Raw genomic sequence first — 14,329 nt, 5'->3', positions numbered from 1 at the left:
ATTTAACTCTTATTCTACACCTTCTTACCACTTAATTAATGACGTTCCATTGCTTATGTATCCAATTTCTGGTTCAAAACAAGCTGAGACTCATTTTGTTTTTGTAGGTTGTAAGGCTGCTCGAAATTTTCCAGCTTTGATTAAAGAGTTGCAACCTGGTTTCATGCTTGTGCCAGCTGCTTGTAATCTTCCATGCATATTCATACATCCAAAAGCTGGTCACCATGAGATCATTTTATCAACTCAAACTGGCGCAAATTCAAGTGACTCGTCTGGAGTGTGACCTTCACTTCATTGCTGCCACTTATGTTGGGTGATGCAGACAAGTGTGTCAATCAAGACCCGAATGTTGTTTTTACCTCACTGGTTCATTATTCCACGGAAGTGCAACATGAATGGCTCATTGTTCTATCTCCAGATGGGCAAGTAGTGCCAAATCAGCAACAACTAGGGTCGAATTATACTACCTTGCACAATCAGATTCAAGATTTTTCTAAGCTGAATGAGAGTCATCATGAAGATCCCTATCTAGTGCATGTGAAACGTAAGTTGTCGAGTAGTATTAACCCTACATATACTAATTGTGTGATTTGTTTTATGGGTTTGAATTTGACATGCAAACGACCAAGGGTTGATGAGAGAGTTTTGGAGTGCTACACGGAATTTTCACAAGCTTTATACAAGGTGTTTCTTGTCTTGGCGAATGTCCTTGTTCAAGAGCATCATGAGGTTGTCCAAGCGACATGTGACGTGGCTGGTGCTCATTCATCTCGCTCCCACATTGCATGGAGTACCACTTTCTCCCAAGATTTAAGGACAAATCCTTTTCAAGAGGAGGGGAATGATACGAATGAGCAAGCCTCAAAGGGAGGATTGGGCCTCGATTAAGTAGCTCTTGTTGAGCTTAGCTTCGGCCATGTGGGCCTTAGGTCCAATAGTACTTTAGCTAGTCATTAAGCTAGTTAATTAGTAGGTTAGCTTTCGGCCAAGAGAGACCCAATGGGCTGGCCGATTTTCCCTTCATGCTTTCCAAGCTTTATTAGGTTTAGTCAAGGCTATAAATAGCCCTAAAGCTGATGGTACATTTAGTTTTTGCGATGTTATTAATAAAATTCCAGAATTTCGTCTTCCATTAAGCCAAATTCCTCTAGCTTGTGAAAGCTAAGTTGAACATCCTAGTGTGGTTCCTAGGTTGTTTATTGACTTATCAATCAAGCAAACACACTTGATTGTGGCATCCTCTGCCGTTGAATTCGTTCTTGAGTGGTCCGAGTTTGGGTTCAACTCCGTCGATTCCGTAACGTGTCCTCTAAGATCCTAAGTTGCTTCCGCGACCGGGCAGCGAGACCCTCGACAGCTCAGCGGAGGTCGAAGACCTGATTGACTAACACCAAAGCAACACCAAAATACCACCAAACCCCCGACCAAAAGGCCGAGGACCAGCACGCTCCGCAAATTCCAGAATTTTGGGTTGTCGGGTAGAGTACTTCTAGCATTTTCAAAAATTCAGCCTTGAAGGCATTTTGTCTTGCCTTCTTTTTCAGTCATTAGTCCTAATCTGAGTTTTAGATCGCGTCTAGGCCTTCATTCACCTCCATTCCTTGCTGCTATCTTGTGTCACTTGTTGACTAGTCAAGAACGTACCTTGCGGTGACGCCTAATTTGTTCAACCCGAGCAACTAGCAAGCCAAGGAATTGCTTGGTGAGACTATTAGAGAGTGATACACTTGAGTGAAACACAAGCGCGAGTGACCTATACATTGTACCAAAAAAAAAAGAAGGAGAGAAGAGGTCGTTTGCTTATTTTCTTTTGCAGGTTTACCTAAGCATGTCTAGTGGAGTTGGTGACCAAACAATGGACTTTAAACTACACATGGTGGCCATGATGGAAGAATTCAAGCAGAGTTTGGATGAAGCTTTCGAGCCTCTTCATAGACGCCTTGACCGAATGGTGAATAAGGATGTCAAGAGGAGGGGTTCCCCACAATTTCATCCTGACGTCCAACCTACCTCTTCAAAGTCATTATATTCAAGGAGAAGGGAGGAGGTTCATTCGACAACAAAGCATGCAAATACTTTATCCATAGATGAAGGAGTTAGTTGAGTGCAGGAGACATGTCAACAACTCTCCTCCAACAAAAACTTGAAAAAGAGCGAGTTGAGTATGGTGGTGAGAGTGCACTTGAGGTAAAAGTTGAGGAATGTGAGATTGAAAAAGAGGTAAAAAAATCTGAGGAGATGAGTGAAGCATCAAGTGAGCTGATTGTGCATGGGAAGGCGAGTGTTTATAGTTTTCCTAACGAACTTAACTTTGCCTTGTTTAGTGTTTCTGCTTTTGTACAGATTGAGCGAAGTCGAGTGAAGTTAGTCATGCAATGTTCCATTCCAAAGTTGCTTGTACAATTCACTAGCTTCCATGGAGTTTGTCTTCTAGGAGATAGATCTATTTGGTATCACTTCATGGAACAACCCGAATCTGTCCGCACCAATGGAGAATTAATCCGAACTCCATATTTCTATTCTTGTTTGTTACCCACGGTTCATTCATCATCTTTACCTTGTTTTGAGCATTATTTCCATCCTCACACATGTATTTCCTATGCAGATTTTGAAGGAAAATGTAAAGAGCCATCAATGCAGTCTCAAGTTGAATCGATTGATGGAAGGAATCACGTGTCGCAGGGAGTTTTTGCATTTAACTCTTATTCTACACCTTCTTACCACTTAATTAATGACGTTCCATTGCTTATGTATCCAATTTCTGGTTCAAAACAAGCTGAGACTCATTTTGTTTTTGTAGGTTGTAAGGCTGCTCGAAATTTTCCAGCTTTGATTAAAGAGTTGCAACCTGGTTTCATGCTTGTGCCAGCTGCTTGTAATCTTCCATGCATATTCATACATCCAAAAGCTGGTCACCATGAGATCATTTTATCAACTCAAACTGGCGCAAATTCAAGTGACTCGTCTGGAGTGTGACCTTCACTTCATTGCTGCCACTTATGTTGGGTGATGCAGACAAGTGTGTCAATCAAGACCCGAATGTTGTTTTTACCTCACTGGTTCATTCTTCCACGGAAGTGCAACATGAATGGCTCATTGTTCTATCTCCAGATGGGCAAGTAGTGCCAAATCAGCAACAACTAGGGTCGAATTATACTACCTTGCACAATCAGATTCAAGATTTTTCTAAGCTGAATGAGAGTCATCATGAAGATCCCTATCTAGTGCATGTGAAACGTAAGTTGTCGAGTAGTATTAACCCTACATATACTAATTGTGTGATTTGTTTTATGGGTTTGAATTTGACATGCAAACGACCAAGGGTTGATGAGAGAGTTTTGGAGTGCTACACGGAATTTTCACAAGCTTTATACAAGGTGTTTCTTGTCTTGGCGAATGTCCTTGTTCAAGAGCATCATGAGGTTGTCCAAGCGACATGTGACGTGGCTGGTGCTCATTCATCTCGCTCCCACATTGCATGGAGTACCACTTTCTCCCAAGATTTAAGGACAAATCCTTTTCAAGAGGAGGGGAATGATACGAATGAGCAAGCCTCAAAGGGAGGATTGGGCCTCGATTAAGTAGCTCTTGTTGAGCTTAGCTTCGGCCATGTGGGCCTTAGGTCCAATAGTACTTTAGCTAGTCATTAAGCTAGTTAATTAGTAGGTTAGCTTTCGGCCAAGAGAGACCCAATGGGCTGGCCGATTTTCCCTTCATGCTTTCCAAGCTTTATTAGGTTTAGTCAAGGCTATAAATAGCCCTAAAGCTGATGGTACATTTAGTTTTTGCGATGTTATTAATAAAATTCCAGAATTTCGTCTTCCATTAAGCCAAATTCCTCTAGCTTGTGAAAGCTAAGTTGAACATCCTAGTGTGGTTCCTAGGTTGTTTATTGACTTATCAATCAAGCAAACACACTTGATTGTGGCATCCTCTGCCGTTGAATTCGTTCTTGAGTGGTCCGAGTTTGGGTTCAACTCCGTCGATTCCGTAACGTGTCCTCTAAGATCCTAAGTTGCTTCCGCGACCGGGCAGCGAGACCCTCGACAGCTCAGCGGAGGTCGAAGACCTGATTGACTAACACCAAAGCAACACCAAAATACCACCAAACCCCCGACCAAAAGGCCGAGGACCAGCACGCTCCGCAAATTCCAGAATTTTGGGTTGTCGGGTAGAGTACTTCTAGCATTTTCAAAAATTCAGCCTTGAAGGCATTTTGTCTTGCCTTCTTTTTCAGTCATTAGTCCTAATCTGAGTTTTAGATCGCGTCTAGGCCTTCATTCACCTCCATTCCTTGCTGCTATCTTGTGTCACTTGTTGACTAGTCAAGAACGTACCTTGCGGTGACGCCTAATTTGTTCAACCCGAGCAACTAGCAAGCCAAGGAATTGCTTGGTGAGACTATTAGAGAGTGATACACTTGAGTGAAACACAAGCGCGAGTGACCTATACATTGTACCAAAAAAAAAAGAAGGAGAGAAGAGGTCGTTTGCTTATTTTCTTTTGCAGGTTTACCTAAGCATGTCTAGTGGAGTTGGTGACCAAACAATGGACTTTAAACTACACATGGTGGCCATGATGGAAGAATTCAAGCAGAGTTTGGATGAAGCTTTCGAGCCTCTTCATAGACGCCTTGACCGAATGGTGAATAAGGATGTCAAGAGGAGGGGTTCCCCACAATTTCATCCTGACGTCCAACCTACCTCTTCAAAGTCATTATATTCAAGGAGAAGGGAGGAGGTTCATTCGACAACAAAGCATGCAAATACTTTATCCATAGATGAAGGAGTTAGTTGAGTGCAGGAGACATGTCAACAACTCTCTTCCAACAAAAACTTGAAAAAGAGCGAGTTGAGTATGGTGGTGAGAGTGCACTTGAGGTAAAAGTTGAGGAATGTGAGATTGAAAAAGAGGTAAAAAAATCTGAGGAGATGAGTGAAGCATCAAGTGAGCTGATTGTGCATGGGAAGGCGAGTGTTTATAGTTTTCCTAACGAACTTAACTTTGCCTTGTTTAGTGTTTCTGCTTTTGTACAGATTGAGCGAAGTCGAGTGAAGTTAGTCATGCAATGTTCCATTCCAAAGTTGCTTGTACAATTCACTAGCTTCCATGGAGTTTGTCTTCTAGGAGATAGATCTATTTGGTATCACTTCATGGAACAACCCGAATCTGTCCGCACCAATGGAGAATTAATTCGAACTCCATATTTCTATTCTTGTTTGTTACCCACGGTTCATTCATCATCTTTACCTTCTTTTGAGCATTATTTCCATCCTCACACATGTATTTCCTATGCAGATTTTGAAGGAAAATGTAAAGAGCCATCAATGCAGTCTCAAGTTGAATCGATTGATGGAAGGAATCACGTGTCACAGGGAGTTTTTGCATTTAACTCTTATTCTACACCTTCTTACCACTTAATTAATGACGTTCCATTGCTTATGTATCCAATTTCTGGTTCAAAACAAGCTGAGACTCATTTTGTTTTTGTAGGTTGTAAGGCTGCTCGAAATTTTCCAGCTTTGATTAAAGAGTTGCAACCTGGTTTCATGCTTGTGCCAGCTGCTTGTAATCTTCCATGCATATTCATACATCCAAAAGCTGGTCACCATGAGATCATTTTATCAACTCAAACTGGCGCAAATTCAAGTGACTCGTCTGGAGTGTGACCTTCACTTCATTGCTGCCACTTATGTTGGGTGATGCAGACAAGTGTGTCAATCAAGACCCGAATGTGGTTTTTACCTCACTGGTTCATTCTTCCACGGAAGTGCAACATGAATGGCTCATTGTTCTATCTCCAGATGGGCAAGTAGTGCCAAATCAGCAACAACTAGGGTCGAATTATACTACCTTGCACAATCAGATTCAAGATTTTTCTAAGCTGAATGAGAGTCATCATGAAGATCCCTATCTAGTGCATGTGAAACGTAAGTTGTCGAGTAGTATTAACCCTACATATACTAATTGTGTGATTTGTTTTATGGGTTTGAATTTGACATGCAAACGACCAAGGGTTGATGAGAGAGTTTTGGAGTGCTACACGGAATTTTCACAAGCTTTATACAAGGTGTTTCTTGTCTTGGCGAATGTCCTTGTTCAAGAGCATCATGAGGTTGTCCAAGCGACATGTGACGTGGCTGGTGCTCATTCATCTCGCTCCCACATTGCATGGAGTACCACTTTCTCCCAAGATTTAAGGACAAATCCTTTTCAAGAGGAGGGGAATGATACGAATGAGCAAGCCTCAAAGGGAGGATTGGGCCTCGATTAAGTAGCTCTTGTTGAGCTTAGCTTCGGCCATGTGGGCCTTAGGTCCAATAGTACTTTAGCTAGTCATTAAGCTAGTTAATTAGTAGGTTAGCTTTCGGCCAAGAGAGACCCAATGGGCTGGCCGATTTTCCCTTCATGCTTTCCAAGCTTTATTAGGTTTAGTCAAGGCTATAAATAGCCCTAAAGCTGATGGTACATTTAGTTTTTGCGATGTTATTAATAAAATTCCAGAATTTCGTCTTCCATTAAGCCAAATTCCTCTAGCTTGTGAAAGCTAAGTTGAACATCCTAGTGTGGTTCCTAGGTTGTTTATTGACTTATCAATCAAGCAAACACACTTGATTGTGGCATCCTCTGCCGTTGAATTCGTTCTTGAGTGGTCCGAGTTTGGGTTCAACTCCGTCGATTCCGTAACGTGTCCTCTAAGATCCTAAGTTGCTTCCGCGACCGGGCAGCGAGACCCTCGACAGCTCAGCGGAGGTCGAAGACCTGATTGACTAACACCAAAGCAACACCAAAATACCACCAAACCCCCGACCAAAAGGCCGAGGACCAGCACGCTCCGCAAATTCCAGAATTTTGGGTTGTCGGGTAGAGTACTTCTAGCATTTTCTAAAATTCAGCCTTGAAGGCATTTTGTCTTGCCTTCTTTTTCAGTCATTAGTCCTAATCTGAGTTTTAGATCGCGTCTAGGCCTTCATTCACCTCCATTCCTTGCTGCTATCTTGTGTCACTTGTTGACTAGTCAAGAACGTACCTTGCGGTGACGCCTAATTTGTTCAACCCGAGCAACTAGCAAGCCAAGGAATTGCTTGGTGAGACTATTAGAGAGTGATACACTTGAGTGAAACACAAGCGTGAGTGACCTATACATTGTACAAAAAAAAAAAAAAGGAGAGAAGAGGTCGTTTGCTTATTTTCTTTTGCAGGTTTACCTAAGCATGTCTAGTGGAGTTGGTGACCAAACAATGGACTTTAAACTACACATGGTGGCCATGATGGAAGAATTCAAGCAGAGTTTGGATGAAGCTTTCGAGCCTCTTCATAGACGCCTTGACCGAATGGTGAATAAGGATGTCAAGAGGAGGGGTTCCCCACAATTTCATCCTGACGTCCAACCTACCTCTTCAAAGTCATTATATTCAAGGAGAAGGGAGGAGGTTCATTCGACAACAAAGCATGCAAATACTTTATCCATAGATGAAGGAGTTAGTTGAGTGCAGGAGACATGTCAACAACTCTCTTCCAACAAAAACTTGAAAAAGAGCGAGTTGAGTATGGTGGTGAGAGTGCACTTGAGGTAAAAGTTGAGGAATGTGAGATTGAAAAAGAGGTAAAAAAATCTGAGGAGATGAGTGAAGCATCAAGTGAGCTGATTGTGCATGGGAAGGCGAGTGTTTATAGTTTTCCTAACGAACTTAACTTTGCCTTGTTTAGTGTTTCTGCTTTTGTACAGATTGAGCGAAGTCGAGTGAAGTTAGTCATGCAATGTTCCATTCCAAAGTTGCTTGTACAATTCACTAGCTTCCATGGAGTTTGTCTTCTAGGAGATAGATCTATTTGGTATCACTTCATGGAACAACCCGAATCTGTCCGCACCAATGGAGAATTAATTCGAACTCCATATTTCTATTCTTGTTTGTTACCCACGGTTCATTCATCATCTTTACCTTGTTTTGAGCATTATTTCCATCCTCACACATGTATTTCCTATGCAGATTTTGAAGGAAAATGTAAAGAGCCATCAATGCAGTCTCAAGTTGAATCGATTGATGGAAGGAATCACGTGTCACAGGGAGTTTTTGCATTTAACTCTTATTCTACACCTTCTTACCACTTAATTAATGACGTTCCATTGCTTATGTATCCAATTTCTGGTTCAAAACAAGCTGAGACTCATTTTGTTTTTGTAGGTTGTAAGGCTGCTCGAAATTTTCCAGCTTTGATTAAAGAGTTGCAACCTGGTTTCATGCTTGTGCCAGCTGCTTGTAATCTTCCATGCATATTCATACATCCAAAAGCTGGTCACCATGAGATCATTTTATCAACTCAAACTGGCGCAAATTCAAGTGACTCGTCTGGAGTGTGACCTTCACTTCATTGCTGCCACTTATGTTGGGTGATGCAGACAAGTGTGTCAATCAAGACCCGAATGTTGTTTTTACCTCACTGGTTCATTCTTCCACGGAAGTGCAACATGAATGGCTCATTGTTCTATCTCCAGATGGGCAAGTAGTGCCAAATCAGCAACAACTAGGGTCGAATTATACTACCTTGCACAATCAGATTCAAGATTTTTCTAAGCTGAATGAGAGTCATCATGAAGATCCCTATCTAGTGCATGTGAAACGTAAGTTGTCGAGTAGTATTAACCCTACATATACTAATTGTGTGATTTGTTTTATGGGTTTGAATTTGACATGCAAACGACCAAGGGTTGATGAGAGAGTTTTGGAGTGCTACACGGAATTTTCACAAGCTTTATACAAGGTGTTTCTTGTCTTGGCGAATGTCCTTGTTCAAGAGCATCATGAGGTTGTCCAAGCGACATGTGACGTGGCTGGTGCTCATTCATCTCGCTCCCACATTGCATGGAGTACCACTTTTTCCCAAGATTTAAGGACAAATCCTTTTCAAGAGGAGGGGAATGATACGAATGAGCAAGCCTCAAAGGGAGGATTGGGCCTCGATTAAGTAGCTCTTGTTGAGCTTAGCTTCGGCCATGTGGGCCTTAGGTCCAATAGTACTTTAGCTAGTCATTAAGCTAGTTAATTAGTAGGTTAGCTTTCGGCCAAGAGAGACCCAATGGGCTGGCCGATTTTCCCTTCATGCTTTCCAAGCTTTATTAGGTTTAGTCAAGGCTATAAATAGCCCTAAAGCTGATGGTACATTTAGTTTTTGCGATGTTATTAATAAAATTCCAGAATTTCGTCTTCCATTAAGCCAAATTCCTCTAGCTTGTGAAAGCTAAGTTGAACATCCTAGTGTGGTTCCTAGGTTGTTTATTGACTTATCAATCAAGCAAACACACTTGATTGTGGCATCCTCTGCCGTTGAATTCGTTCTTGAGTGGTCCGAGTTTGGGTTCAACTCCGTCGATTCCGTAACGTGTCCTCTAAGATCCTAAGTTGCTTCCGCGACCGGGCAGCGAGACCCTCGACAGCTCAGCGGAGGTCGAAGACCTGATTGACTAACACCAAAGCAACACCAAAATACCACCAAACCCCCGACCAAAAGGCCGAGGACCAGCACGCTCCGCAAATTCCAGAATTTTGGGTTGTCGGGTAGAGTACTTCTAGCATTTTCAAAAATTCAGTCTTGAAGGCATTTTGTCTTGCCTTCTTTTTCAGTCATTAGTCCTAATCTGAGTTTTAGATCGCGTCTAGGCCTTCATTCACCTCCATTCCTTGCTGCTATCTTGTGTCACTTGTTGACTAGTCAAGAACGTACCTTGCGGTGACGCCTAATTTGTTCAACCCGAGCAACTAGCAAGCCAAGGAATTGCTTGGTGAGACTATTAGAGAGTGATACACTTGAGTGAAACACAAGCGCGAGTGACCTATACATTGTACCAAAAAAAAAAGAAGGAGAGAAGAGGTCGTTTGCTTATTTTCTTTTGCAGGTTTACCTAAGCATGTCTAGTGGAGTTGGTGACCAAACAATGGACTTTAAACTACACATGGTGGCCATGATGGAAGAATTCAAGCAGAGTTTGGATGAAGCTTTCGAGCCTCTTCATAGACGCCTTGACCGAATGGTGAATAAGGATGTCAAGAGGAGGGGTTCCCCACAATTTCATCCTGACGTCCAACCTACCTCTTCAAAGTCATTATATTCAAGGAGAAGGGAGGAGGTTCATTCGACAACAAAGCATGTAAATACTTTATCCATAGATGAAGGAGTTAGTTGAGTGCAGGAGACATGTCAACAACTCTCCTCCAACAAAAACTTGAAAAAGAGCGAGTTGAGTATGGTGGTGAGAGTGCACTTGAGGTAAAAGTTGAGGAATGTGAGATTGAAAAAGAGGTAAAAAAATCTGAGGAAATGAGTGAAGCATCAAGTGAGCTGATTGTGCATGGGAAGGCGAGTGTTTATAGTTTTCCTAACGAACTTAACTTTGCCTTGTTTAGTGTTTCTGCTTTTGTACAGATTGAGCGAAGTCGAGTGAAGTTAGTCATGCAATGTTCCATTCCAAAGTTGCTTGTACAATTCACTAGCTTCCATGGAGTTTGTCTTCTAGGAGATAGATCTATTTGGTATCACTTCATGGAACAACCCGAATCTGTCCGCACCAATGGAGAATTAATTCGAACTCCATATTTCTATTCTTGTTTGTTACCCACGGTTCATTCATCATCTTTACCTTCTTTTGAGCATTATTTCCATCCTCACACATGTATTTCCTATGCAGATTTTGAAGGAAAATGTAAAGAGCCATCAATGCAGTCTCAAGTTGAATCGATTGATGGAAGGAATCACGTGTCACAGGGAGTTTTTGCATTTAACTCTTATTCTACACCTTCTTACCACTTAATTAATGACGTTCCATTGCTTATGTATCCAATTTCTGGTTCAAAACAAGCTGAGACTCATTTTGTTTTTGTAGGTTGTAAGGCTGCTCGAAATTTTCCAGCTTTGATTAAAGAGTTGCAACCTGGTTTCATGCTTGTGCCAGCTGCTTGTAATCTTCCATGCATATTCATACATCCAAAAGCTGGTCACCATGAGATCATTTTATCAACTCAAACTGGCGCAAATTCAAGTGACTCGTCTGGAGTGTGACCTTCACTTCATTGCTGCCACTTATGTTGGGTGATGCAGACAAGTGTGTCAATCAAGACCCGAATGTGGTTTTTACCTCACTGGTTCATTCTTCCACGGAAGTGCAACATGAATGGCTCATTGTTCTATCTCCAGATGGGCAAGTAGTGCCAAATCAGCAACAACTAGGGTCGAATTATACTACCTTGCACAATCAGATTCAAGATTTTTCTAAGCTGAATGAGAGTCATCATGAAGATCCCTATCTAGTGCATGTGAAACGTAAGTTGTCGAGTAGTATTAACCCTACATATACTAATTGTGTGATTTGTTTTATGGGTTTGAATTTGACATGCAAACGACCAAGGGTTGATGAGAGAGTTTTGGAGTGCTACACGGAATTTTCACAAGCTTTATACAAGGTGTTTCTTGTCTTGGCGAATGTCCTTGTTCAAGAGCATCATGAGGTTGTCCAAGCGACATGTGACGTGGCTGGTGCTCATTCATCTCGCTCCCACATTGCATGGAGTACCACTTTCTCCCAAGATTTAAGGACAAATCCTTTTCAAGAGGAGGGGAATGATACGAATGAGCAAGCCTCAAAGGGAGGATTGGGCCTCGATTAAGTAGCTCTTGTTGAGCTTAGCTTCGGCCATGTGGGCCTTAGGTCCAATAGTACTTTAGCTAGTCATTAAGCTAGTTAATTAGTAGGTTAGCTTTCGGCCAAGAGAGACCCAATGGGCTGGCCGATTTTCCCTTCATGCTTTCCAAGCTTTATTAGGTTTAGTCAAGGCTATAAATAGCCCTAAAGCTGATGGTACATTTAGTTTTTGCGATGTTATTAATAAAATTCCAGAATTTCGTCTTCCATTAAGCCAAATTCCTCTAGCTTGTGAAAGCTAAGTTGAACATCCTAGTGTGGTTCCTAGGTTGTTTATTGACTTATCAATCAAGCAAACACACTTGATTGTGGCATCCTCTGCCGTTGAATTCGTTCTTGAGTGGTCCGAGTTTGGGTTCAACTCCGTCGATTCCGTAACGTGTCCTCTAAGATCCTAAGTTGCTTCCGCGACCGGGCAGCGAGACCCTCGACAGCTCAGCGGAGGTCGAAGACCTGATTGACTAACACCAAAGCAACACCAAAATACCACCAAACCCCCGACCAAAAGGCCGAGGACCAGCACGCTCCGCAAATTCCAGAATTTTGGGTTGTCGGGTAGAGTACTTCTAGCATTTTCAAAAATTCAGCCTTGAAGGCATTTTGTCTTGCCTTCTTTTTCAGTCATTAGTCCTAATCTGAGTTTTAGATCGCGTCTAGGCCTTCATTCACCTCCATTCCTTGCTGCTATCTTGTGTCACTTGTTGACTAGTCAAGAACGTACCTTGCGGTGACGCCTAATTTGTTCAACCCGAGCAACTAGCAAGCCAAGGAATTGCTTGGTGAGACTATTAGAGAGTGATACACTTGAGTGAAACACAAGCGCGAGTGACCTATACATTGTACCAAAAAAAAAAGAAGGAGAGAAGAGGTCGTTTGCTTATTTTCTTTTGCAGGTTTACCTAAGCATGTCTAGTGGAGTTGGTGACCAAACAATGGACTTTAAACTACACATGGTGGCCATGATGGAAGAATTCAAGCAGAGTTTGGATGAAGCTTTCGAGCCTCTTCATAGACGCCTTGACCGAATGGTGAATAAGGATGTCAAGAGGAGGGGTTCCCCACAATTTCATCCTGACGTCCAACCTTCCTCTTCAAAGTCATTATATTCAAGGAGAAGGGAGGAGGTTCATTCGACAACAAAGCATGCAAATACTTTATCCATAGATGAAGGAGTTAGTTGAGTGCAGGAGACATGTCAACAACTCTCCTCCAACAAAAACTTGAAAAAGAGCGAGTTGAGTATGGTGGTGAGAGTGCACTTGAGGTAAAAGTTGAGGAATGTGAGATTGAAAAAGAGGTAAAAAAATCTGAGGAGATGAGTGAAGCATCAAGTGAGCTGATTGTGCATGGGAAGGCGAGTGTTTATAGTTTTCCTAACGAACTTAACTTTGCCTTGTTTAGTGTTTCTGCTTTTGTACAGATTGAGCGAAGTCGAGTGAAGTTAGTCATGCAATGTTCCATTCCAAAGTTGCTTGTACAATTCACTAGCTTCCATGGAGTTTGTCTTCTAGGAGATAGATCTATTTGGTATCACTTCATGGAACAACCCGAATCTGTCCGCACCAATGGAGAATTAATTCGAACTCCATATTTCTATTCTTGTTTGTTACCCACGGTTCATTCATCATCTTTACCTTCTTTTGAGCATTATTTCCATCCTCACACATGTATTTCCTATGCAGATTTTGAAGGAAAATGTAAAGAGCCATCAATGCAGTCTCAAGTTGAATCGATTGATGGAAGGAATCACGTGTCACAGGGAGTTTTTGCATTTAACTCTTATTCTACACCTTCTTACCACTTAATTAATGACGTTCCATTGCTTATGTATCCAATTTCTGGTTCAAAACAAGCTGAGACTCATTTTGTTTTTGTAGGTTGTAAGGCTGCTCGAAATTTTCCAGCTTTGATTAAAGAGTTGCAACCTGGTTTCATGCTTGTGCCAGCTGCTTGTAATCTTCCATGCATATTCATACATCCAAAAGCTGGTCACCATGAGATCATTTTATCAACTCAAACTGGCGCAAATTCAAGTGACTCGTCTGGAGTGTGACCTTCACTTCATTGCTGCCACTTATGTTGGGTGATGCAGACAAGTGTGTCAATCAAGACCCGAATGTGGTTTTTACCTCACTGGTTCATTCTTCCACGGAAGTGCAACATGAATGGCTCATTGTTCTATCTCCAGATGGGCAAGTAGTGCCAAATCAGCAACAACTAGGGTCGAATTATACTACCTTGCACAATCAGATTCAAGATTTTTCTAAGCTGAATGAGAGTCATCATGAAGATCCCTATCTAGTGCATGTGAAACGTAAGTTGTCGAGTAGTATTAACCCTACATATACTAATTGTGTGATTTGTTTTATGGGTTTGAATTTGACATGCAAACGACCAAGGGTTGATGAGAGAGTTTTGGAGTGCTACACGGAATTTTCACAAGCTTTATACAAGGTGTTTCTTGTCTTGGCGAATGTCCTTGTTCAAGAGCATCATGAGGTTGTCCAAGCGACATGTGACGTGGCTGGTGCTCATTCATCTCGCTCCCACATTGCATGGAGTACCACTTTCTCCCAAGATTTAAGGACAAATCCTTTTCAAGAGGAGGGGAATGATACGAATGAGCAAGCCTCA

The sequence above is a fragment of the Coffea arabica genome, chromosome 7e (assembly GCF_036785885.1).
Source record: "Coffea arabica cultivar ET-39 chromosome 7e, Coffea Arabica ET-39 HiFi, whole genome shotgun sequence".
Lineage (NCBI taxonomy): Eukaryota > Viridiplantae > Streptophyta > Magnoliopsida > Gentianales > Rubiaceae > Coffea > Coffea arabica.
This window is presented reverse-complemented; position numbering follows the sequence as displayed.